Source organism: Schistocerca nitens, chromosome 5 (genome assembly GCF_023898315.1).
Source record: "Schistocerca nitens isolate TAMUIC-IGC-003100 chromosome 5, iqSchNite1.1, whole genome shotgun sequence".
Taxonomy (NCBI): Eukaryota; Metazoa; Arthropoda; class Insecta; order Orthoptera; family Acrididae; genus Schistocerca; species Schistocerca nitens.
The window spans coordinates 97,338,755-97,361,510 of record NC_064618.1 but is presented as its reverse complement, the minus strand read 5'-3'; the positions used below and the strand labels follow the sequence as shown (position 1 = coordinate 97,361,510).

Genomic DNA, 22,756 nt, shown 5'->3' with positions numbered 1-22,756 from the left:
GAAGCATGAATAGTCCGCGCATTTGCGCCAGACACTGTGGCCAGATGTCGCAGTTTAATTTATATAGTACTGTATGTATCACAGCTGCAGATTGCGTGTGGTGTCTGTTCTTTCGGACATCTCCGAAAGAATGAAGACCAAGCTTTCATACCCACAGTAATGTTCACTTACTCCACAGCTTCGGCCAATGGCCTTGCAAAAGTGGTAATACCGATTCCCGTTGGATCGTTGAAATGAACTGCTGTCGGACTTGGCTCTCACTTGGATGGCTGACTATCCAGGTCTGCTGAGCGCTGTTACAAGCGGTGTGCATTCAGCCGTTATGAGGCCAAGTGAGGAGATAGTTGATTGAGAAGTGGCGGCTCTGGTCACCGAAGCTGATTACGTGCTTACCATGTGCCTCTCCATAGCCACATCCAGTGACTCCTATGGGTAAGGATGGTAACGCTAGGCCTTACGAGGCCTTTTAGGACAGAGCTGAGTCAACAGCTTCATGGAACCTTCGGTTCCACGCAAGCACAGAAGAATGTCCACCATAGAATAATACAGGGTTATTACAAATGATTGAAGCGATTTCACAGCTCTACAATAACTTTATTATTTGAGATATTTTCACAATGCTTTGCACACACATACAAAAACTCAAATACTTTTTTTAGGCATTCACAAATGTTCGATATGTGCCCCTTTAGTGATTCGGCAGACATCAAGCCGATAATCAAGTTCCTCCCAAACTCGGCGCAGCATGTCCCCATCAATGAGTTCGAAAGCATCTTTGATGCGAGCTCGCAGTTCTGGCACGTTTCTTGGTAGAGGAGGTTTAAGCACTGAATCTTTCACATAACCCCACAGAAAAAAATCGCATGGGGTTATGTCGGGAGAGCGTGGAGGCCATGACATGAATTGCTGATCATGATCTCCACCACGACCGATCCATCGGTTTTCCAATCTCCTGTTTAAGAAATGCCGAACATCGTGATGGAAGTGCGGTGGAGCACCATCCTGTTGAAAGATGAAGTCGGCGCTGTCGGTCTCCAGTTGTGGCATGAGCCAATTTTCCAGCATGTCCAGATACACGTGTCCTGTAACGTTTTTTTCGCAGAACAAAAAGGGGCCATTAACTTTGAACCGTGAGATTGCACAAAACACGTTAACTTTTGGCGAATAGGGAATTTGCTGCACGAATGCGTGAGGATTCTCTACCGCCCAGATTCGCACATTGTGTCTGTTCACTTTACCATTAAGAAAAAATGTTGCTTCATCACTGAAAACAAGTTTCGCACTGAACGCATCCTCTTCCATGAGCTATTGCAACCGCGCCGAAAATTCAAAGCGTTTGACTTTGTCATCGGGTGTCAGGGCTTGTAGCAATTGTAAACGGTAAGGCTTCTGCTTCAACCTTTTCCGTAAGATTTTCCAAACCGTCGGCTGTGGTACGTTTAGCTTCCTGCTTGCTTTATTCGTCGACTTCCGCGGTCTACGCGTGAAACTTGCCCGCACGCGTTCAACCGTTTCTTCGCTCACTGCAGGCCGACCCGTTGATTTCCCCTTACAGAGGCATCCAGAAGCTTTAAACTGCGCATACCATCGCCGAATGGAGTTAGCAGTTGGTGGATCTTTGTTGAACTTCGACCTGAAGTGTCGTTGCACTGTTATGACTGACTGATGTGAGTGCATTTCAAGCACGACATACGCTTTCTCGGCTCCTGTCGCCATTTTGTCTCACTGCGCTCTCGAGCGCTCTGGCGGCAGAAACCTGAAGTGCGGCTTCAGCCAAACAAAACTTTATGAGTTTTTCTACGTATCTGTAGTGTGTCGTGATCATATGTCAATGAATGGAGCTACAGTGAATTTATGAAATCGCTTCGATCATTTGTAATAGCCCTGTACTGCCTTCACCAACTGCGTCTGTGGCATGGTGCATGTTTCGATTAGTCGATCGCCTGGATGACGGCGTATGATACGTCCATCAATCTGTTCTAACAAGAAATATGATTGACTGGACAAGGCAACACGTTTTCATAAGCACGCGGTCCGATGTCAATGATCCCGTGTCTACTGAAATCGTAATTGTTGAAGACACTGGGTCAACAAGGGAATACTTAGGGGTATGCTGCGTTGCCCCGTTTACAACAATGTGGTTCGGTGGTTGAGTTGGGGGAGAGGACCAAACGGCAAGTTCATCGGTCCCATCGGCGTCCTTTCAAAGGAACCATCCCGGCATTTGCTTGAAGAGATTTAGGGAAATCACGGAAAACGTAAATCAGGATGGCCGGATGCGGGATTAAACCGTCGTCCTTCCGGATGCTCGTTCAGTGTGCTAACCACTGCACCACCTCTCTCGTTCAACAATGTGGCCCAACGATGTGCTCCGAGACACTTGTTCCTGCAGCAGCATTGTACTCTGTCGGCAGGTCCGAAATGTTCCCCTCTAAAAGACTTAACAGAGAAATTGGCAACCTGCTGCTTCAAGCCGTATTCCACCTTCCTTACCAAAAATTTTGGCGTGCGAGCACATTCGCGCTCTTTTAATACATAACATTCTAAATCCTTTTACGCAGTCTCTGTAGTCAAGCCTTCATTTTCAGCATCTCCCTCTCACTGCCACTGTGCATATACATTGACGGAAAAAACGGAACACCAAGAAGGAGTTGTTTGTGATGTTATCCTAATTTCGCGGCAGTCGCATGAGATGGTGGTGGTGGTTAGTGTTTAACGTCCCGTCGACAACGAGGTCATTAGAGACGGAGCGCAAGCTCGGGTTAGGGAAGGATTGGGAAGGAAATCGGCCGTGCCCTTTCAAAGGAACCATCCCGGCATTTGCCTGAAACGATTTAGGGAAATAACGGAAAACCTAAATCAGGATGGCCGGAGACGGGATTGAACCGTCGTCCTCCCGAATGCGAGTCCAGTGTGCTAACCACTGCGCCACCTCGCTCGGTAGTCGCATGAGAGTGGAGCTATTGTTCCTTCTGTGATACTGCAGGAAGACTTGGCAGGAAAGTGAACACTGTACATGGCTGCTGGCATCGGTGATCACGAGAATATACCGACCGTTTTCTGGACGGCCACGTGGCACTACCGAGAGGGAAGACCGTCATGTTCGGTGAATGACTCGGGCTCATCGAACTGCAACTGCAGCAGCAGCAGCAATCTGAGCAGCAATTGGCACCCACTGACACAACGAAATGTTACAAATGTTACAAATCGGTTTCTTCAACGACAACCCCGAGCCAGACGCCCTGTAGCGTGCACTCCATGACCCCAAACCGTGGCGATTTGCGACTTCAGTGGTGTCAAGAGAGAGCTCAGTGGAGGGCAGGGAAGTGGTCTGTTGTGTTTTCTGCTGAACGGTGCTTCTACCTCGGTGCCAGTGAGTCCCATGTGTTGGTTAGAAGAAGGCCTCTTCAGAGCCTGCAACCAACCTGTCTGCGTCTATACACACGCGACCTACACCTGGACTTTCGGAGTGGGGCGTGTTTTTCTATTTCTCGTGGTTATCCCACACACTCTGACTGCAAATTTACACGTCACTCTGGTGATTTGATCTGTTGTGTTGCCATTAACGAAACATTCCAAGGAGTGTTTTCCAACAGCATAACGCTCGCCCACATACCGCTGTTTCAAGCCAACATGCTCTACACAGTGTCGTCAAGTTACCTAAGCCTGCTCCAGCACCAGATCTGTCTCCAATTATACACCTATGGGATACCATCGGACGGCAACTACAGCATTAACCGTCGCTGTATTGATCGACCAAGTGCAACAGGCACGGAACTCCGTCCCACAAAATGACATCCGGTACCCTTATAGCACAATGCATGCCCTTTTGCTTGCTTGCATTGAACATTTTGGCGGTTACACCATTTATTAACGTACCGGTATTTCACAATTGCAATGGTTTATCTGGCACTTACTTTAATTAACCTGTGATCTTGTAATATTAATCACTTAAATACAGGGTGATTCAAAAAGAATACCTCAACTTTAGGAATTTAAAACTCTGCAACGACAAAAGGCAGAGCTAAGCACTATCTGTCGGCGAATTAAGGGAGCTATAAAGTTTCATTTAGTTGTACATTTGTTCGCTTGAGGCGCTGTTGACTAGGCGTCAGCGTCAGTTGATGCTAAGATGGCGACCGCTCAACAGAAAGCTTTTTGTGTTATTGAGTACGGCAGAAGTGAATCGACGACAGTTGTTCAGCGTGCATTTCGAACGAAGTATGGTGTTAAACCTCCTGATAGGTGGTGTATTAAACGTTGGTATAAACAGTTTACAGAGAATGGGTGTTTGTGGAAAGGGAAAAGTTCTGGACGGCCGAGAACGAGTGATGAAAATGTAGCACGCATCCAGCAAGCATTTGTTCGCAGCCCAGGAAAATCGACTCGCAGAGCTAGCAGAGAGCTGCAAATTCCACAATCAACTGTATGGAGAGTCCTACGAAAAAGGTTAGTTATGAAACCTTATCGTCTGAAACCTGAACGTCAACTACCCGAGGCGATGGATCGGCCACCAGGCAGCCCGTGACAGACCACTTCATCACTGGCCTCCAAGAAGCCCTGATCTTACCCCCTGCGATTTTTTCTTATGGGGGTATGTTAAGGATATGGTGTTTCGGCCACCTCTCCCAGCCACCATTGATGATTTGAAACGAGAAATAACAGCAGCTATCCAAACTGTTACGCCTGATATGCTACAGAGAGTGTGGAACGAGTTGGAGTATCGGGTTGATATTGCTCGTGTGTCTGGAGGGGGCCATATTGAACATCTCTGAACTTGTTTTTGAGTGAAAAAAAAACCTTTTTAAATACTCTTTGTAATGATGTATAACAGAAGGTTATATTATGTTTCTTTCATTAAATACACATTTTTAAAGTTGTGGTATTCTTTTTGAATCACTTAAATATATTACATAGGCAAATGTATTCCCGATATTTCATTACTCTACATTAACTATTTTCTAGTGTTGCCAATTTATTCCGTCGCCGTCTGTCTCTCTCCCACCGTATCTTTTTTCTCCCAGTGCCACTGCCACTGCCACTGCCTCCCCCTGGCTTACATTGTCTCCTTTCGCATTTCTTTCCCACTGCCAGACTTCCCTGCTAGAGAGCATTTCTGTCAATGGCTGCAACAACAGTGTACCCTGGATCTCCTGTTTCTAAGCAGTATTCTGTTCACGGATGAGGCTGGATGTACCCGTGACGGTATTTTTATCTACCATATCTGTCACATGTGGATCGACGTCAGTCCTAATATAACACACATATCAGGACATCAGCAGTGGTATTTGTTGAACGCCTGGGCGGGACTGCTCGTAGATCAGATAATTGGACCACACTTCCTACCACAAAGACTAACCGGACAGCAGTACATGCGGTTTCTGCGGACTGTACTTCCAGATGTGCACGATGATGTCCCACTGAACCAACGTCTGAACGTGTGGTACATGCATGAGGTGCTCCAGCACATTTTCATTTACGAGTGCGCCGGCTTTTAACTCGGACGTATGGTCAACATTTGACCTGTTCCGGGGCCTCCAAGGACTCCAGATTTAAATCCCATGGATTTCTGTATGTGAGGTGATGTCAAAAGCCTGGTCCACGCTACCGAGTTCAATTCTCTTCAGGAATTACGCTTGCGGATTGAAGCAGCCTTCCAGCATTTACGGAATTCCTCGTGACTGCCTGAGAGGATTCGCAACTCATTTCAGAGACGAGTTCAATGTTGCATTCAGACACCTGAACAACATTTCGAACACCTAATTTAACGTTTATAGATGCCTTGTGTTCCTAGACACTGATGAACCGCAACAGAAAATCTGATGTATCTCTACAACTGTTGGTTTGTGGACCCTATTGGAGGTTTTTAGCTACTTTTGGCCCTTACTCTGCATGTGTGAATTATTGACCTTCACTTTTGAAACACCCTGTATAGGTAACAAATAAGTGTACATAATATAAGGTCAACAAAAAGTCGTTTGTTTTACATTTTCTCTGAATGCTTTGCTCATCGATCGGAAACCATTGAAAACGTTCAGCTTTTGATTTGTATTAAAAGAGTAAAAATATTATCAGAAACATTTTGCTGAATTTGCAGACTTTCCAGTTCTATGTAATTTTTAGCATTAATTTTAAGTTCTTTTCAGGCTTGTTAAAACCCTTTTTAGCCTATTTTTGTCACTTTGGGCATATCTATATAAGAGTGAAATGCTCATTATATAGAGAAAAAATACTGACTTAAAACATAGTATGGTGTCCTCATAACGCTTGCAGTGACCCTAGAACCCTCGCCACGTGCTGACTACGTCAGTCAAAATTACTGTTACGCCGCAGACCGGATATTCTGTGCATATTTTACTTGCGTAAGTATGGTTCAAATGGTTCAAATGGCTCTGAGCACTATGGGACTCAACTGCTGAGGTCATTAGTCCCCTAGAACTTAGAACTAGTTAAACCTAACTAACCTAAGGACATCACAAACATCCATGCCCGAGGCAGGATTCGAACCTGCGACCGTAGCGGTCCTGCGGTTCCAGACTGCAGCGCCTTTAACCGCACGGCCACTTCGGCCGACGTAAGTATGGTAACTGTGAACTTCTGGATCACGGTAACGGACAATAACACCGAAAAATGTGTATAGGTTCCGCGAGAACATCATCTTGAAAACACATGGTAAAGTTCTGACGATTCGCCGTGAATAGAAATCACAGAAGTGGCCATCCTCACAACTGGTACTTTTGGTACCTAAAGATCTTGGTTTTTGGGGGTTTTCTCAGGAAAAAGGTGCATCTGACTCAAGTATATGAGAAATGTAGCCGGCCGCGGTGGTCTAGCAGTTCTAGGCGCTCAGTCAGGAACCGCGCGATTGCTACGGTCGCAGGTTCGAATCCTGCCTCGGGCATGGATGTGTGTGATGTCCTTAGGTTAGGTTTAAGTAGTTCTAAGTTCTAGGGGACTTATGACCACAGATGTTGAGTCCCATAGTGCTCAGAGCCATTTGAACCATTTGAGAAATGTAAAAGAACGGAGCCGCAATATTCTCACTTCGAATATTATTAGCTTCCTTGAGACTGAGAAGCTTATGTCCAAGAATCAGAATGGTTTTAGAAAGCATCGCTCGTGCGAGACTCAGCTTGCTCTTTTCTCACATGATATACTGAGAAGTATGGGCGAACGGAAAAAGGCAGAGTCCATATTTCTAGATTTCCGGAAAGCATTCGACACGGTGTCCCACTGCAGGCTGTTAACGAAGGTACGAGCGTATGGAATAAGTTCACAGATATGTGAGTGGTTCAAAGACTTCTTGTCCTCGACGGAGAGAGTTCATGAGAGAGAGACAACAGTTTCGTCAGGAGTGCCCCATAGAGTGATAGGACAGCTGTTGTTCTTTGTATACATAAACGATATGGCTGACAGGGTGGGCAGCAATCTGTGGTTCTTTGCTGATTATGCCATGGTGTATACGAAGGTGCCGAAGTTGAGTGTCAAAATTTCCAATAAATGTGGAAAAATGTAATGCCGATGAATAGGAAGAGCAAACCTGTAATGTTCGGGTACAGTATTACTATAGCTCAATTCTTTTATCTTGGCGGTTCGCGCATGCCCGCCTTGACGCGGGAGACTGCTGCATTGCCAGTTGTACGCCGCAAGAGAAGCAGCGCCATAGTATAGTATAGTATAGTTCGCAAACTTACGTTTAGGAGGGAGCGCGTAGTTTATGAAGTAAAGCCACCAAGGCCACATTAACTAACCCTTTCGCTGCTACAGAGACGTGCTCCCCGCATTCCGCGGTGTGCGCGATTTTATCATCGTTGCACTGTTAGCCTGTACAGACACATGGTGTTTCGACTGCTTTGACACACGTATCATTCGATTTCACAAAAACTATTTGGCCGAAAAAATTTATTTTTACACATCTTCTTGATTGATACCTTCCCCCCATAAATGGCTTAATTTTGTTTCAAAGTTGATCGCAGTTATTTTGCAGCATTAGATGTAGTAAATCATTGCAGAGTTTGCGGAGGTAAAAGTCCGTAGCGTATACTTTCCATATTGTCGATTTTAGTTGCCACAAGAAATTTCAAAAAATTACATTCAAACGAATAAAATTCATGAAGTAAGACACTTCGATATTGTTTTTAAATAAAGAAAATATTAAGTACTGAACAAGGCTTGAACTCAGAACCTTTCGCTTAGCAGCCCTATACTATAACCATTACGCTAACGCAGCTCACCATTCAAATTGCCTGCCAGAGGACTTTAAAATGTCACGCAAAACCGACAAACACTGTTGGTATGACTATGAATTACTCACGTTTCGTCGAAGTACAATAGGAGATCAACAATTACCGCTGTTCTTCATTGCGAAAAAGCGGTTAGTGAGAATGGTACAAACACCTTTCCTTGCTATCGCCTGAATTAGGAGGCTTATTGCATGTTAGGTTTAATTAATTAATAGAATATGAAACAATTGGTATAAAGAATGCTTTTTCCAAACGTTCTATAAAAGAAAGTCTGCTATCAAGACACTGCTTTTCTTCAATCACTTTATTTATGACTGAAAGTTTCTAAAACTGAAAACACTCGTCCGTGCTCTGCACTGCAGTCGAACTCTGGCAACGTCGTTCTCTGTTCATTGGCTGACTGTGTTTTGTGACGTCAGATGCGCAGAACGAACCTAAACTCGGCCGCCGTCATAAATGACGCGCACTTTAGTGACGTGCTTGAGAGAGTGAAGTCGTTTACATATCTGGGCATAACATTGTGAAGCGATATGAAATGGAACGAGCGTGTGAGAACTGTGGTAGGGAAGGCGAATAGAACGACTTAGGCTTATTGGGAGAATTTTAGGAAAGAACGCATATAGGGCTTTGGTGCGACCTATTCTTGAGTACTGCTCGAGTGTTTGGGATCCGTACCAGGACCGATTGAAGGAAGACATAGAAGCAATTCGTGGGATCGCTGCTAGATTTGTTAGCGGGAGGCTCGAACAACACGTTAGTGTAACAGAGATGCTTTGGGAAATCGAATGAGAATCCATGGAGGGAAGGCGACGTTCTTTTCGAGACACACACTGAGAAAATTTAGAGGAGCAGAATTTGAATCTGACTGCCAAACGATTCTACTGCCGCCAACATACGATGCGTGTAAGGGCCACGAAGGTAAGATACGAGAAATTAGGGTCCGTGCGGAGGCATACAGACAGTAGTTTTTCTCTCGCTCTATTTGCGAGTGGGACAGGAAAGGAAATGACAAGTTGTGGTACAGGATATCCTCCGCCATGTACCGTACGGTGGTCGCGGAGTATCTATGTAGAAGTAGATGTGAACCGCCCACGAACAAATGTAGCTTTTATCAGACGCCTAAGATCCACCATAGAACACACGTAATGCAAAAGAACCAGCCAGTCTGCGTAAACTGACTGAGCTGGAGGATGTGTGCAATGTTTACAATTTGACCCTGTACAGTGGGACAGCTACAGTTTGAACGTTCTTCCGATAGGTACTGAAATGGTCGCTAGGCCGAAACTCTTGAGACCTTATCTCTGTGATGAACAGACCCCGGTATACGACCGCCTGAACAACTCGCATCTTCGTGGACGGCTTTTTGGTACACATTGGTACCATGTACTGTCGTGTACGAACCAACGCACAGAATAATTATGTATTCAAAATGAAGACTTCTATTCTGATCTAACACACATCACAGCGAACGCCCGACTCGTTGCCGCGTTCCTGCCAGACTCATTCCTTTAAGCAGCGGACTGTAGCTGTCCTCGTGGTCCAGAAACAGACACAGTCGCAGGTCTGGGTGTGGGTTTGGCTGCTCGGTGACGGTGGGAGGCGGAGTCAACGGGCCGTATGTGTGTGTGTGTGTGTGTGTGTGTGTGTGTGTGTGTGTGTGTGTGCATGCGTGTGCTCGCGCCCCTGCCCTTGGAAGCGTCTCTCGCCATCTGTAATTAACGCAGCCCTTTCCCTGCTCCATTCTGAGTCCAGCTTTTGGCACGGAGCGAACGTTCGCGTCGTTACCAAGATGACACTGAGTTCTGCATCTGGAATCACACGCGTGTTTTTTCCCTATATTTTTCACGTAGTTCCGGCCCATTTGCGTCACTCGGATGTACAGGCGGAGATGTGGTCGAAGATACAATCTGATACATCAAGAGAAACACAATTATCGGGTCTTTTTTAGTAGTCTTTCGTCTAGAGACTTTCGGCTGATGTTTGATGATTTTTCTGACGTGACTGACAGTGACTGGCATTGTCAAAGATTTACCCTCCGTTGCTGAGAGGAGCCGAAGATCCAGAGACGAAAGACGACATGCAACACTTTAACAACTGGTCACGAACGCCTCTACAACTTTGTAGAATTATTTGAATGCGTGGTATACGTTCCTTCGACAGAACAGACACCACACAGATCCTGCAACTGTGAATCACTATATGTAAATTGAAGGGGGATCACAGATGTCAGCTGTGGCGGGACGTTAATCGGAATCAGCCGCGGTGAGCGAAAATGTATACCGGACCGGGATTCCAACCCGGGATCTCCTGCTTAACAGGCAGGTGCATTAACCACTGCGCCATCCGGAACACAGCGCTATCGCATCTACACGGAGTATCTCGGTACGCCTCACGGCCGATCCACACTCCTACCGAGAGCCAGCTGTTCCCAGCCCCTGTCCATGTTGACAGCAGTGATCCCCCTTCAATTTACGTAACTTTGTAAAAGGCAAACGTTCTACACTGTCCTGTCATCTTAATGTGACCAACTGTCAAAAGCCTGAGTAGCCAACTTTCGCAGCGCGGACCTCTGTGAGACGTGCAGGAAGAGTGTCAGTGCTGGCCGGTGTGACCGAGCGGTTCTAGGCGCTTCAGTCTGGAACCGCACGACTGCTACGGTCGCAGGTGCGAATCCTGCCTCGGGCATTGATGTGGGTGATGTCCTTAGGGTATTTGGCTTTAAGTAGTTCTATGTTCTAGGGGACTGATGACCTCAGATGTTAAGATCCATAGTGCTCAGACCCTTTTGAACCATTTGAAGAGAGTCAGTGAGGTTCTGGAAGGTACTGGTGGGGATGCTGGAGCCGTGCCTTACAGACTCCAGTGCCGTGGCCAGCTGTCCTAGGTTTCTCAAATTAGGCTCCTTGGCGCCGACAGCCTCATCGAGGTGGTCCCATATATTCTCGATTGCGTTGAGGAGTTTGGTGGCACGAAGAGTACGATAAATTCATCCTGGTGCTGTCCGAACCACGCACGTTCACTGAGAGCTGTGCGACACGTTGCATTGTCCTGCTAGAGGACGCTATCGTTCTGAGAAAATACAAACTGCATGTAGGGGTGGACACAGTCCCCAAGGGTAGATGCACACATCTGTTGATCCAGTATGCTTTCACGAAAGGAATACCACAAAAATATTCCCCAGACCACAACGCTCCCTCCTCAGGGTGCGTATTCTGTATCTTTCCGCCATTGTGCCGATCGTTTCGGTACTCAAGAGCACCGAACGGCCTTGTACTCGAATTAGAGCCCGTGCATTATTCAGTATGCATTTGGGTAGCGATACCGTTCGGGTCTAGAAAACCGAAGCGCTGTTGTCGGTTCGTGTCGCGCAAGCCAATCAAAAGCAAGCAGCCGCAGATCCGCGGATGCGCACTGCAGCGCGCACAGCGCCACGAACACAAAGCAGCCAGCAGACGACACAGGCACACTGTTCTTCCAAGTACAGAAAATTGCGTTTGCGTTGCCATAACGCATGACGCCTCATTCCATCAAGCTGACGTGCCCGCCTTCATCGCTCTTGCCTCCTCCTTAACAGTATCAGGCGCAATATATCCATTTGCATTATTCTCAGCTGAAATGCATAGAAATTTTTACAGTTTCCCTGACTACATGTTTCCATTCATGCATAATAACGATAGCGCATTTGACTGTATTCTGCAGATTTCGTAAATGCTGCATTATGTCATCTTATTCTCATTCACACTGACATATTGTTTTGGATTTTACGTTTCGGAAAATGAGTTAGGAATAGTATGTAGTACCCCATTGTACTAATACTGTAGTGGACTGTTAAGGCAGCCAGTCCACAGTGAAGTAGCCGAAAGGGCACGCGTAAACTCACGCCGTCTTGCGTTAAGTCTGGAACAGGATTCGTAATGAATGTGATAAAGAAAAGAACGTAGCTACTAGAACACTTAACTTTTATATCGTCCTTTGGTATACAGCATTCTTGATGATAGACTCTATCTTGAGGTACATGCAACGTTACAAATGGTTAATGGCGCCTTGCTAGGTCGTAGCCATTAACTTAGCTGAAGGCTATTCTGTCTCTCGGCAAATGAGAGAAAGGCTTCGTCAGTGTAGTCGCTACCAACGTCGTCGTACAACTGGGGCGAGTGCTAGTACGTCTCTCGAGACCTGCCTTGTGGTGGCGCTCGGTCTGCGATCCTGACAGTGGCGACACGCGGGTCCGACATGTACTAATGGACCGCGGCCGATTTAAGCTACCACCTAGCAAGTGTGGTGTCTGGCGGTGACACCACAAATACATCTATAAAAACACCCGAAAAATTGATTCTACGAGTTTCAAAAAATAAGAAGATAAACAGATTGTGCCTATAACTCGCTCCTAGAGATCCAAATGATTAAGTAGCCCACTTCCCTATACGATACGTCAACGGTTTGGGTCTTAAAAACAAAATTGAAAAAACGCATTTTCGAGAGCTCCTGCAGTCCGTCGAAGTTTATAACATGCATCTCATGAATGAAAATGTTTCGTATATGGCGCTCCAGTCTAAAAATATTACGGCGGAGATCTTTCATCTCTGTCTACTGTTTTTGGGGAATCGATCGCAGATAAACAGTTGTGACAAGCAAGATTATGAAGACGACTGCCGCTAGTTACATTCCCAGTAATTTAAGTTATGCTCTTAGATTGTCTAACCGCAACTCGGAAATCGCTACATATTCGGAAAAAAATGGTGAGTTATTTCTGACAAGAAAACATATAAAGGTCACTGTCGGTTGTTTCACTCATAGCAATTTCATCTCCAGCAATTTCATATTTCGTTTTTTAAACACATGTAAATCACGAAATCATTACTGAGGAAGTGTGCTCTTACATGTAAGTAATAACGAATATTGCAGAAAAATCTTAACTTACACCAATAACAATGTCTCAGAACGTGTTGCATATATGAAGAGGAAAAAAAAAGTTTTTTTATACACATCCGTGCACGACCCGTGTCCTTTCATATGACATTCCCGCGCGCTAACCACTTGGCCAAGGCACGCAACAGGAATATAGCGCTCAATTCTCGTATTATTCTGTAGAGGAACATAGGCTGACTTCATTCCCAAATGGTGCTCTGTGAGTCATAAATGAGTGATAGTTTGGAAGGTTTCCAATGTCAGGCTTCACGTAATTGCTTTCCATAATAATAATTACTAACTAAACCATCTGTGGGGAGAAAGTACACAAAGTCACTAGTAACGTCCGTTCACACTCATGTAATATATGTACGCAGAGACGATGGCTTGATATTTAATGATCTTTAAACTCTTATCTGCATAAAAATAACATGTATTTTGAGAGAATATTGAACGAAAACATTTTTTGGATGTAATCATTCACAGTAACAACCTAACCTAACCATGTTTCTTAAAAAGGAAAATAGTCTATTATGAACTCACTTTCCAACTGGATGCGTCCTCTGGTCATTCTTTAGTAACACAATCACTAAATCGAAAGCTAAAATCGCTAAATATGTCTAAAATAACAAATTATAGGTGTACATAAACCACAATTCCCCGATCGACAGGGCCACACTGAAATCCAAAACCTTTCGGTACAATTGTCGTAAAATCGGTTGGAGGACCGTTCGGTAACAGGTCTCAGAAGCTTACTGAATAGGATATTTCGATAAAGAACCGAAAATGACGTCACTACCGAGACTAACCTGCTACACCGATCGGTATGAACGATACAGAATAGGTCCCCTGCCGTGGACCTTTCCGACAATTATTACAGGGTGTTTGCCAGGGGGGCGCAAATGGCCTGCGCAGATCGGCGAATATTTCGTCGTTCCGCGCATGACGTCGGCATAGGAGCACGTTGTGTCGAGGCGCCAAAAGAGCTTTTTTCGTAGTGTTGTTTTGCTTCAGTTTGGGGTGTTGTTGCGGTGTTTTGCAAAAGTTTTGCTCTAAAATGCCTGGGTGTGCTGTAACAGGGTGTCTGTCGTACAGCAGAAAGACAAAAGGCAATGGTATAATTTATCATTCAGTCCCAAAAGACGTTAAAGTGCAGAAGGTCTGGATAATGAAGTGCCACCGAACTGTCTCTTCGTTACATTTCACATCAGGTGATTATCTCTGTGATTTTCAGTTAGTGAACGACGCATTTGACATTCTGAATGCTCAGAGGTACAACAAGAATGCGTTATCATGTAGTTATGGGATTCATAAGGCCCGCATCTCGTGGTCGTGTGGTAGCGTTCTCGCTTCCCACGCTCGGGTTCCCGGGTTCGATTCCCGGCGGGGTCAGGGATTTTCTCTGCCTCGTGATGGCTTGGTGTTGTGTGATGTCCTTAGGTTAGTTAGGTTTAAGTAGTTCTAAGTTCTAGGGGACAGATGACCGTAGATGTTTAGTCCCATAGTGCTCAGAGCCATTTGAACAATTTGATTCATAAGGATGTTCAAGAAAGAATATTAAGAGAACTATACACGTGTGTCGAAAATATGCGCGTAGGCAATACAAATCACTTGCTCCCATTCTAGAAATGCATAATGACAACTGTTTGCTCATTATTTGCACTGTTTTCAGATCTTCAGCCACAACAAATGACACATATTTTAAATGCAAGATTGAACCAGGACGCACTGGAAAATTTTTTCTCGCAGATCAGAGGAATTGGTCATTTCCATCTGAACCCTTCTCCAACAGATGTAAAATATCGATTACAGTTGTTACTCCTCTGTCAAGTGACACACCAGTAGAGGCAGATGAGTGTGACGGATTTTTGACGTCACATCTGTTCACAGGAATTTTGCCCGACATGTGCGAAGCACTGCAGATGATAGATGGTGAAGAAGAGCTACAAGATATTAACTTTCCTCTTCAACCTGCACCAGAAGAATCTGCTGCCAAAGATGGATGTGGCTGCTCTGCAGAAGGACTCTGTTACCTGGCTGGATACATTGCATAACGTGGAAATAACTGTGTCAACACACTGAGAACGCCGTCTGGTGATATTTTTAGTCCTCCAACAACTGAGAATTATGGTTGGATTGAAGCCCTATCTCGCGCTGGGCTTACAGTTCCAACATATGAGTGGCTACATAAGGTGTCTCAGTTTAAACTAATTTTTAATGAATTTAATGGATTGGATATTATTTACAAGGGAAAAAATAGTGAAAACAGTATGTCCAAACTAAATATGCGGAGTTTTCTTCACAAGTTATAAAACTGTATGTCAGAACACGACTTTTCATTCGTATGCGGTTCCTCAATATGAAACATAAAATGCAGAAAGCAGCAGCAGCTTAGAAGCGGAGATCAAGACAGTGGCACTCTTCTTTCACTACAAACATCTAAACAGGTAAATCAACTGTTTTAAATAATTTCCTGAGAACTTATTGCTGTTATAAGTAGTTGTTTGCCTTTAATAAGAGTCGCTTGCTGCGCTAGCCGCAGTCTCGCCTTGGTCCTACAGTGACGTCACTGCGCCAGCCAATCACAGCAGATTTAGCTTCGGGCCCAACCTCCCTTTTAAATAACCTTGGGTATTTGCTATCAGACGTTTCGCGCCGTGCACGTCAACAGCCGTCTGTCCGATGGAGCATAAAACATGACTCATCTGAAACGGCCACCTGTCGCCAATCAGTGGACGTCCAGTTGAGATGTTGGCGTGCAAATTCCAGCCTTCGTAGGCGATGAACAGCAGTCAGCATGGGTGCAGGGACCAGGCGTAGCAACGTTCGCTGAAAAGTCGTTGAGGAGACACTGTTGGTAGCCATTTGTTTCATCTGGACGGTCAAATGCTCAACAGTTGCACGTCTATTCGCCCGTACACATCTCAACAACCGTCTTTCAGTCTTTAGTGAAATGGTGCTCAAAAGGACCAAATAGCAGAAACATTTGTAGACTTTAGAGGGTGCTGCACTCGAGTTTTCAAAGTCCCACCAAAATTTCGGCCCGGAGGTCGATCAAAAATGGAAAAACCACAAAAATAGGACTTTTCCGGGTTTTTCGATTATAATTCGAAAACGAAACATTTTTCGAGAAATTTGACTATTTATGAAAACAAAAAGGATAACATTTCCCACAAAATATGTCTGACATTTTTCGTCAGATCAATCGTGCTGCGTTAGCACGATTTCAAAGCTGAGGAGAAGGTTTATCTCAGAACTTAACCCCCGCGAACTTACCGTACATTGTTGCACACTCATTGCTGAAGTCTATCCTCCAGTTGTGTCACGATGTTGTTGAAGTGGTTAGTAGCCGATACTTGCCGTGGTGGAGGGACAAGAAGCTTGTGGCATGTAAATAGCCTCCTTCTCCTGACAGAGGGAAGGCCGGTTCTTGGTCTCCTGCACTGGCACTTCTTTACGCGTTCACCCTTAGATGGTTGATGTTCAGATCTGTGTGAAATCTTATGGGACGTGACTGCTAAGGTCATCAGTCCCTAAGCTTACACACTACTTAGCCTAAATCATCCTAAGGACAAACACACACACCATGTCCGAGGGAGGACTCGAACCTCCGCTGGGATCAGCCGCATAGTCCATGACTCAGATGGTTGCTTAGAACGTATTTGCGATCGTTAAATTCAGCTGAAATGTATAAGGAAGTCCTGTATAATGAGTTCGAGAGGTGTGTTCTATGTGAAGATGCACTGGTTGACGGGAGAAAGGTGTCATTACCTAAACGAGAAGTGGTTTTGAAGAATGTCCTTGAAGCAAGTAAGGAAAGAAAGGATTGGGTAGCCGCCCTCTTGAAGAGTAAAATTGTGGTTAAGGTTCGTGAACCATGTCGAGAAAATAACCGTAAAGAAAAATTTATTGCTGCGGAGGCCAAGAGGATTGCGGCTGGCTGTAGCCGAAAAGTAACTCGATATACTCAACCCGGTTTCGATTTGAAAATTATGTGTGGGTCGGCGATTATCCCAGAGTTTCTGGCTCAATAAAACAAGCTCCCAGCCATCCATGGAACCTAATGTAGCCGGCCGGTGTTGCCGAGCGGTTCTAGGTGCTTTAGTCTGGAACCGCGCGACCGCAGGTTCGAATCCTGCCTCAGGCACGGATGTGTGTGATGTCCTTCGGTTAGTTAGGTTTAAGTAGTTCCAAGTTCTAGGGGACTGATGACCTCAGGTGTTAAGTCCCATAGTGCTCAGAAACATTTGAACCATTTGAACCTAAGATACTGTGTGTGTGAGTTGCGGCTGTGAGAGACTTGGTTGTAGATGATGTACGACGTCAAGTGCATGAACCAATGATGAAAAAAAAAATAGCGCCAGGTCCTGATGCTACTGAAATGATGGTGCTATCTATCAAATTTTTAACTACCTCAGTGAAATGATGAGTGGTAATTTCCTATTGAGCAGGTAGTAGACCAGACACACACTGGGTACTATCTACATCTACACCTACTCTCTCCAAACCACCGTGAGGTGCATGGCACAGGGTACTATCTATTGTACCAGTTATTACGATTTCTTCAAGTTTCTCGTATGGAGCGTGGGAAGAATGATTGTTTGAATGTCTCTGTTCGTGCAATAATTATTGTAATCTTTTCCTCACGATCCCTATGTGAGCGATACGAAGGGGGATGTAGTACGTACCTACAATAACCATTAAAGCCAGCTCTTGAAACTTTGTTAACAGACTTTCTCGGGATAGTGCGTCTGTCTGCAGGAGTCTGCCATTTCAGATCCTTCAGTATCTCTGTGACACTCTCCCATGTTTGGTGATCCCTCTTGGTGCCCTTCTCTGTATGCATTCAATATCCCCTGTTAGACATATGTCGTATGGGTGCCATCAGTTGAGTAATAGTGTAGGATGGGTCTCAGATAGTATTTAAGCAATCTTTTTAGTTGACTGATTGTATCACTATTCTACCAATGAACCAAAGACTACCACCTGCTTTACCCACAACTGAACCTATGTGATCGCTCCATTTCATATCCCTGCAAGAGGTAACACTCAGGAAATTGTATGAGTTGGCCGATTCCAGCGGTGAGTCATTGTTACTATAGTCATAGGATGTAGGTTTTTTCGTTCTGCGAAGTGCACAATTTTACATTTATGAACATTTAAAGCAAGTTGCTAAGCTCTGCACCATGATGAAATCTTATCAAGATCTGACAGAATATTCATGCAGCTTCTCTCAATAGTACTTCTTTACAGGTAATTGCATCATCTGCAAAAATCCTGATTTTACTATTAATATTGTCTGCAAAATCATTAATACATAAAATGAACAGCGAGCATCCTGATATCAAAATTGCGTAAGCTTAATTGTTGAAGAACTATGTAAATGATATAGTGATTACCTCAACTGTGGACTAATCAACTGTATTTGTTTCAGAAACACTCGACACAAAATTCTTACAGATTGTTGGTATCACTCAAAAACGTGATCTCAGGAGAAAGAGCGTCGACTTGTGCTTGAAGTGCCAGCGGACATACTTGATGAAGACATTCGATCGCAGGCTTGCAGTACAACCCAACGAAATATCCCCCTCCAGAACAGTTTCTTACGGAGAACGAGGCCCTCAACCGTGCTACCGTCTAAATTTCCTTAGTCGACTAGTGACGAAGAAGGATGCATGAAACCTGAATAAATGGCAAACCAAAACCAAAAGCATGGCCATAGCACACGGCAGGGCGGCAGCTGTCTGACGCAACTTCTTCGTGTCAAGATTGCAAGTGGTCTGGCCACATCCGTCTATAAGTAGTATGGCTCTCAAAAGCTAGTTTTGTTAAGGTGTGTGTTATAAAATTAATTTACAATAATCACAGCTATTACTTACAACATAACTTTAATCTTGAAAGTAGACAGATGTAGTAGTACTACATCAGTGCGCCACCTGGAGCACTGTAAGAATATGGGAGACACTTTGTACCATGCAACGACGTTATCTATGATCCACTGACATGTTTAGTGCGACTTCATGATGTTCAAAGTGTATATCTCGAAATTTTATATACCATGACGAGAGTGTTACTGGATTAACTACATCTGAAGGCAGCAGTCAATTGCCAGAACTAGTAACGTGAAAATTGCCATCAGAAGGCGGCCATCTATTACCAAAACTAGTACTGTAAAATTACACTCCTGGAGATTGAAATAAGAACACCGTGAATTCATTGTCCCAGGAAGGGGAAACTTTATTGACACATTCCTGGGGTCAGATACATCACATGATCACACTGACAGAACCACAGGTACATAGACACAGGCAACAGAGCATGCACAATGTCGGCACTAGTACAGTGGTTCAAATGGTTCAAATGGCTCTGAGCACTATGGGACTCAACTGCTGAGGTCATTAGTCCCCTAGAACTTAGAACTAGTTAAACCTAACTAACCTAAGGACATCACAAACATCCATGCCCGAGGCAGGATTCGAACCTGCGACCGTAGCGGTCTTGCGGTTCCAGACTGCAGCGCCTTTAACCGCACGGCCACTTCGGCCGGCCTAGTACAGTGTATATCCACCTTTCGCAGCAATGCAGGCTGCTATTCTCCCATGGAGACGATCGTAGAGATGCTGGGTGTAGTCCTGTGGAACGGCTTGCCATGCCATTTCCACCTGGCGCCTCAGTTGGACCAGCGTTCGTGCCGGACGTGCAGACCGCGTGAGACGACGCTTCATCCAGTCCCAAACATGCTCAATGGGGGACAGATCCGGAGATCTTGCTGGCCAGGGTAGTTGACTTACACCTTCTAGAGCACGTTGGGTGGCACGGGATACATGCGGACGTGCATTGTCCTGTTGGAACAGCAAGTTCCCTTGCCGGTCTAGGAATGGTAGAACGATGGGATCGATGACGGTTTGGATGTACCGTGCACTATTCAGTGTCCCCTCGACGATCACCAGTGGTGTACGGCCAGTGTAGGAGATTGCTCCCCACACCATGATGCCGGGTGTTGGCCCTGTGTGCCTCGGTCGTATGCAGTCCTGATTGTGGCGCTCACCTGCACGGCGCCAAACACGCATACGACCATCATTGGCACCAAGGCAGAAGCGACTCTCATCGCTGAAGACGACACGTCTCCATTCGTTCCTCCATTCACGCCTGTCGCGACACCACTGGAGGCGGGCTGCACGATGTTGGGGCGTGAGCGGAAGACGGCCTAACGGTGTGCGGGACCGTAGCCCAGCTTCATGGAGACGGTTGCGAATGGTCCTCGCCGATACCCCAGGAGCAACAGTGTCCCTAATTTGCTGGGAAGTGGCGGTGCGGTCCCCTACGGCACTGCGTAGGATCCTACGGTCTCGGCGTGCATCCGTGCGTCGCTGCGGTCCGGTCCCAGGTCGACGGGCACGTGCACCTTCCGCCGACCACTGGCGACAACATCGATGTCCTGTGGAGACCTCACGCCCCACGTGTTGAGCAATTCGGCGGTACGTCCACCCGGCCTCCCGCATGCCCACTAGACGGCCTCGCTCAAAGTCCGTCAACTGCACATACGGTTCACGTCCACGCTGTCGCGGCATGCTACCAGTGTTAAAGACTGCGATGGAGCTCCGTGTGCCACGGCAAACTGGCTGACACTGACGGCGGCGGTGCACAAATGCTGCGCAGCTAGCGCCATTCGACGGCCACCACCGCGGTTCCTGGTGTGTCCGCTGTGCCGTGCGTGTGATCATTGCTTGTACAGCCCTCTCGCAGTGTCCGGAGCAAGTATGGTGGGTCTGACACACCGGTGTCAATGTGTTCTTTTTTCCATTTCCAGGAGTGTATAATTGTACTGTCACAAAAAAACAAAAATCTCAGCACCAAAAAATAATTAATGTAGAGTAATGAAATTTCAGGAATAAATTTGTCTACGTAACATATTTAAGCGATTGACATTGGAAGATCACAGGTTAATGTGAGCTCGAGATAAGCCACTGCGAATGGGAAATGCTGGTGCATTAATAACCGGTGTAACCGCCACAACGTTGAATGCAAGCATGCTAACGTTCACGCATTGTGTTGCACAGGTGTCGGATGTCAGTTTGTGGGACGGAGTTCTATGCCTGTTGCACCAGGTCGGTCAATACAGGGACGGTTAGTGCTGTTTGTGGATGACGGTAGAGTTGCCTTCCGATGATATCCCATATGTGTTCTATTGGAGACAGTCTGGTTATCGAGCAGGCCAAGGCAAGATATCGACACCCTGTGGAGCATGTTGCCTTACACCAGCGGTATGTGACCGAGCGTTATCCTGTTGGAAAACACACCCTGGAATGCTGTTCACGAATGGCAGCACAACAGGTCGAATCACCAGACTGACGTACAAAATTGCAGTCAGTGGCCGGCCGCTGGTGGCCGAGCGGTTCTAGGCGCTACAGTCTAGAACCGTACGACCGCTACAGTGGCAGGTTCGAATCCTGCCTCGGGCATGGATGTGTGTGATGTCCTTAAGTTAGTTAGGTTTAAGTAGTTCTAAGTTCTAGGGGACTGATGACCTCAGATGTTAAGTCCCATAGTGCTCAGAGCCATTAGAACCATTTTGCAGTCAGTGTGCGTAGGATGACCATCGACGTTCTCCTGGTATCATATGAAATCGAATCGTGGACCATAACTCCAGGTGTAGATCCAATGACTAGTTCCAATGTTTCAGAAGCTGTGGCATCTACGGTCACAAATTTTGTCTTCAGTTTCTGTCTTTAACTACCATCTTCATATCTGTTTTATAAAACCATGCCCTAATATATTGGAGGCATAGCGGCATCGTTCAGTATCGTAAAGGAAATTTAGGTCCAATTTGTATCTCACGCAGACAGGTTGTTGCACCACACGACAATCGCTGGCACAGAAGCAGAACCAGGTTTCATCAGAAAACAAAACAGACCGCTTTCCTGCCCTGCAATGAATTCTTGCTTGACACCACTAAAGTCGCAAATAGTGGTGGTTTGGGGTCGGTGGAATGCACGCTACAGGGCGTCTGGCTCGGAGTTGTCCTTGAAATAACCGATTTGTAACAGCTCGTTGGGTCACTGTGGTGCCAACTGCTGCTCGAATTGCTTCTACGTAATTTCGCAGTTATCTAGTGAACTGAAGCAGTGTGCCTCACAGCAGCCCTGCGGCCACCACGAAAGGTGATTGCCCGCCGGAACCGTCGCTACAGCTACAGCCTCTCTTGTTGGAGGAAAGACCGTTGCTGAATCTCATTAGCTGGAGCGGTGCCCGCTTTGGCGAAAGTACTCATTTCACAGTACCCTTTCTGGGGCTATGGAAAGCTGGGCTGCTGCATGCAACCCTCCCCCCTTCTTCGCCCCTCCCTCCCCATCCCATGCCACCGTCGGAGGGCATTGCATGCCACGGCCACCCTACGTCACCCCCAAGAGAAGGAGACTCACATTCCTTCTTTTCTGCTCGGCTGCAAAAGACAGATGCCACTTTAGCATCTCGTCTGCAGAAGGGGAGGGGGAGAGGGAGGAGGAGGGGGGAGGGAGGAGGAGGGGGAGCGCGGAAGGGGGGGGGGATCAGTTGCGTTTGCTCTAAAAGTTTAGTTTGGCCAACACTATTGCATTGCTCTGGAT

The 22,756-nt window shown here is 46.0% G+C and overlaps 1 protein-coding gene and 1 non-coding gene across 9 annotated transcripts in view; both read right to left on the bottom strand.

Moving 5' to 3' along the window:
• The window catches only part of LOC126259903 (adipokinetic hormone/corazonin-related peptide receptor variant I), a 1,084,372-nt gene that overhangs the window by 187,227 nt on the left and 874,389 nt on the right, over positions 1-22,756 (bottom strand). The gene's annotated exons all lie outside the window — the stretch shown is intronic.
• On the bottom strand, positions 10,520-10,592 carry Trnan-guu (transfer RNA asparagine (anticodon GUU)). The gene has a single exon. It is a non-coding gene; the product is annotated as a tRNA-Asn (tRNA).